The sequence below is a fragment of the Chrysochloris asiatica genome, unplaced genomic scaffold (assembly GCF_000296735.1).
Source record: "Chrysochloris asiatica unplaced genomic scaffold, ChrAsi1.0 scaffold00037, whole genome shotgun sequence".
NCBI lineage: Eukaryota > Metazoa > Chordata > Mammalia > Afrosoricida > Chrysochloridae > Chrysochloris > Chrysochloris asiatica.
The window spans coordinates 15515200-15519369 of record NW_006408555.1 but is presented as its reverse complement, the minus strand read 5'-3'; positions in this window follow the sequence as shown (position 1 = coordinate 15519369).

Sequence of the window (4170 nt, the reverse complement as noted above, 5' to 3'; positions counted from 1 at the left end):
CAGCTCATGACGCCGGGCCAGGTCTTCTTTCTAGTGTCATCCCCATGCCGTACCCAACTTCATGAAAGAATGGACTTAAAAAATAGTACTTCGTGGTGTTTTTCCAGTTGTAAGAAAAGCATACTTATTGTTGAAAGTCTTAAATGTATAGTAAAACCTGCAGAAGCTGGAACCTGTCCGAGAAGGAACACAAAAAATCTTCCACTAAAATGAGTGACAAAAAAGTGGTAAGGCTGCACTCTGTCAAAGGCGTTAAACACGGGAGACTTAGATAGCAAGGCAGCTCCTAAGAGTCCTGGGTCACAGGTTTCCCTGTCTGAGAAGAAACACAACGCCACCACAGCAAGGGTCATAAATGAATAAACTGAGAAATGAACTCTTAGGTAATACATTTTAGGGAGTCCTTCCCAGTGTGATCAATTAAATGAAAACTGAACTCTACAGTCCGAGCAACAGGGAGGTTGGACAAAATGAATGGACAAAATACCAGTTCTAATCTTTGGTTCAAAGACCAACTCTTAAAATGTTCAGAGGTTAGTTTGTCCCCTTGTTACCGAGAACAGAGTCCAGGTGGCCACAGGTCTGCAGAGCTGGCTGGCCTGGGGCACTATCTATGTCTGTGAAGCGTGAACTTCAAGAAAGATCCACTGAATCCACCTGTCACCATGCGCACAAATGCCATCCAAGAGGCCCTTGCCACCCACTTGGTGAGGAACAAACTCAGCGGAACACACTAGGCTTTCAGAATCAGAGCAGGCAGAGACACATGGAGGGGGGAATCCCACGTCCAGAGTTGGGGGGATGAGCAGCATTGTCAATGCAACTCTCAGTAGAAGGGTCTCCTTCTGCTGAATTCATCTTGGGGTACAATTTAGGCCTCACCGCAGCACAGTGGTTATGAATTGGGCTGCGAACCTTAAGGTCAGCAGTTCGAAACTACTAGCTGTTCCGTGGGAGAAAGATGAGGCGTTCTGCTCCCGTAAAGATTTACAGCCTTGGAAACCCTGCACAGGGTCGCTATGAGTCAGAACTGACTCCACGGGCACATAACAACAACAACTTGACTAGAATGGCCAGATTTAGCAAATAAAAAGACAAACTGCCCAGTTAAATTTGAGTTTCAGATAAACAACAAATACGTTTGCTCCAAATAAAATTCAGATTTAACCAGGTTTCCTGTATTTTACCTGCAACCCTATCTCTGCCTGCCTAGTCTCCAACTCTGATTTCTCAGCCCTCCCAAAAGTCTGTGAGTTACTTAATGATCTCTTTCCTAAATCTGTTTAGGGTACCCCTAAAACCCCTCATCATGTGTTTCTATAAGTCTGTGAAAATGAACAACAGCTCTAGAAGACAGATCAAACAAGGAGAATGCAGTTCTTATAGAAGAGAAGAACAAGGCAGTTGTGTTTTCTGCAAAGTACCTGTTTAGAGAATACCACTTAAGATGTCGTTATGAAACAAATCATTATATCTGCTTGCTCTCTGCAATTAGGCTAAGCACTTGAACCCCGAAAGCTTTATGAGTTTGCGACACCTGGAATAGTTCTAAGTCATTATTATGTTGTTAAATGCCACCGAGTTGGTTCCAACCCATAGCAACCCTGTACAGGGTATTCAAGGAGAGGCTGGTGAGTTTGAACCTCCAACCTTATGGTACAAACCAACCTTATGGTTGAGTGCTTATCCTACAGCACCACACCAGGACTTGTTATTAAGTGCCATTGAGTTGGTTCTGACCCATAGCAACCCTGTATAGCGTTTACAAGAAGAAGCTGGTGACCTTGAACTGTTGACCTTGCAGTTCAAACCGACTCTGCAGTCCAGTGCATTAACCCACAGTGCCACACCAGGATTTAGAGGTGTGTTAATTTGAAATATAAGGAGCACTTAGGGCACAATAAGGAATTCTGGTGGTACAATAGTTAATGCACTCAGCAGCTAACTAAAGGCCAGCAGTTCAAACCCACTGACAGCTGCATGGAAGAAAGACCTGGCAATCTGCTTCCGTAAGATGACAGTCAAGGAAACCCTAGGGACAACAATTAGAGAGTTACAGAGGTCCTCAGCCTCCTTATGGTCACACAGCAAAGCTAGGCTGAGAACCAAGGTCTCTCTCCAGATTCTCAACTGCCATTCTCACTACTCCAGCCTAATCCCAAAAAAACACTCATCCATCACTTTTAGGACTAAGGTGCGTCTGCCCCAAGCCACAATATTTTCAATCCCCTCATAAGCAAGGAGTCCTGGTGTGGTGCTGTGGGTTAATGCACCAGACTGCAAAGCCGTTTAAATGGCAAGGTCACTGGTTCAAGCTCACCAGCTGTTCCTTGGAAACCCTACACAGGGTCACTATGGGTCGGAATCGACTCGGCGGCATTTCACAACAACAGCATAAGCATGGAAGAGCTGGACAATGACTAAGGAGAACTGAAGGACAGCTGATATCTTAGCATTGATACAGTGGCCTCAAACAGAATGATTCTGCCAACAGTGCAGAACTGGGCAGAATTCTGTTCTGTTATATATAAGGTCACTCTGAGTTGAATCCAATAACAACTAAAAACAATTTAATCCAGACACCCCCAAATCCTCCTTCCTGCTGAAGGCATAGGCTGCCTCCCCCACGACATTCCCATGGGTTTTTAGGAACTGCTATCTGGTCTGAGCTGCTGTGTACCACACCTGCTGACAAGTGCACCCACATTTACTATCCTCTCTCACCGGCCACTTCACGTCATCCTGAGCCCTATTCTCATCTGTCAATTCCCCAAAACACAACTAAGAGAAGGCCACTGTTAGCAGGAGTAATTACAGGGCAATAGGTGAGAGTCATTCTGTTACAGAACAAGACATAATGTCAAATTTAATGTGAAGTATCACAGCTCCGAGGAATTCACACCATCAGCATGTCCCCATGGGAGTAGGCCTCCTGCCAGGCTGTGTTCTTCCCAGCCCGCCTCACAATCTTTCCTTACCACAGCTTCACAGGGAAAGTAAACAATCCTCTCATCCTTCACAAGTCAAAAAGCTTGAGCTTTACTTTTGGATCCTCTCCTTCCTGGTCAAAACCAGAGACAGGTGCCTTTCACACCAAGGAGGCACCTCAAGGTTACTTCCTTGACAAATGCTCTGAGTCATTTTATACCCATAATAGAAAGTGAAAGTCATTACATAAAATGAAAGTCATTGCAATCAGTAGTTCTCATTTATTTTTCTGCTGGACTTTTACTGCGCTGAAATTGATTTCCTTGTAACTTGTTTTGGTTAATCTTCTTGACTTGCAAAACCTCAGAATAAATCTAATTGATTTACTTTTAGCTAGTAAAACCTGTTTTTCATGTTTCTTCTGATATTTGTTTTTTCCTTACCATGTCAAAATTTCCCAAAATCTTCATATTAGTTTCCAAACTCTTTACCACCTTGCTTAGCCATTGAACATTGTTCCTCTAAAAATGTACCATGACAGAACAGTGTGATCTGTAAATAGGTGGATCAGGCAGTACACACAGGACTGTTTGGGCCACAAGTGGACACTAGTGGTCCAGGTTGAGTTTACAATTAACTCAAATCTCTTCAGTCTTTTTCACATGAAACCCTTTACCTTGTAATTCTAAAGTTAAGAATTTCTAACCAACTACAGACACTACATTTGTTCTTCACAGAAACTTTCTTCTTAGTCTACTCAGTACCATATTTTGTTCAGCTCATTTTAAATCTTAATTTGATGAAATTATCCAACATAGGAACTACCTTATTTTTACCTCAGCTCTATTCCAACAACCCGTATGATAAAAATACCTTTTCCTGGGAGTTATTCTTCCTGTTACAGCAATATGACAGAAGTAAATCAGGCTAAGCCATAGGGAGCCTCGATTCTAAACCCAGTTTTCCTGCTTTTTCTATAATCTTGGTCAAGGCACAATGTCTCTCTTTAGTTTTGTCATTGTTGTTTTAAGTGCCATCGAGTTGGTTCTGACTCATAGTGACCTTGTAGAGCAGGGGTGTTGTTGCTGTTAAGTGCAGAGTTGGTTCTGAACATAACCAATATGGTTTCCAAGGAGCAGCTGGTGAGCTTGAACCACTGACCTTGCAGTTCAAACCAACCTGGTAGTCCAGTGCATTAACCACAGTACCAAGGGAACCTTTAGTCTGCCAAAAATTATAACA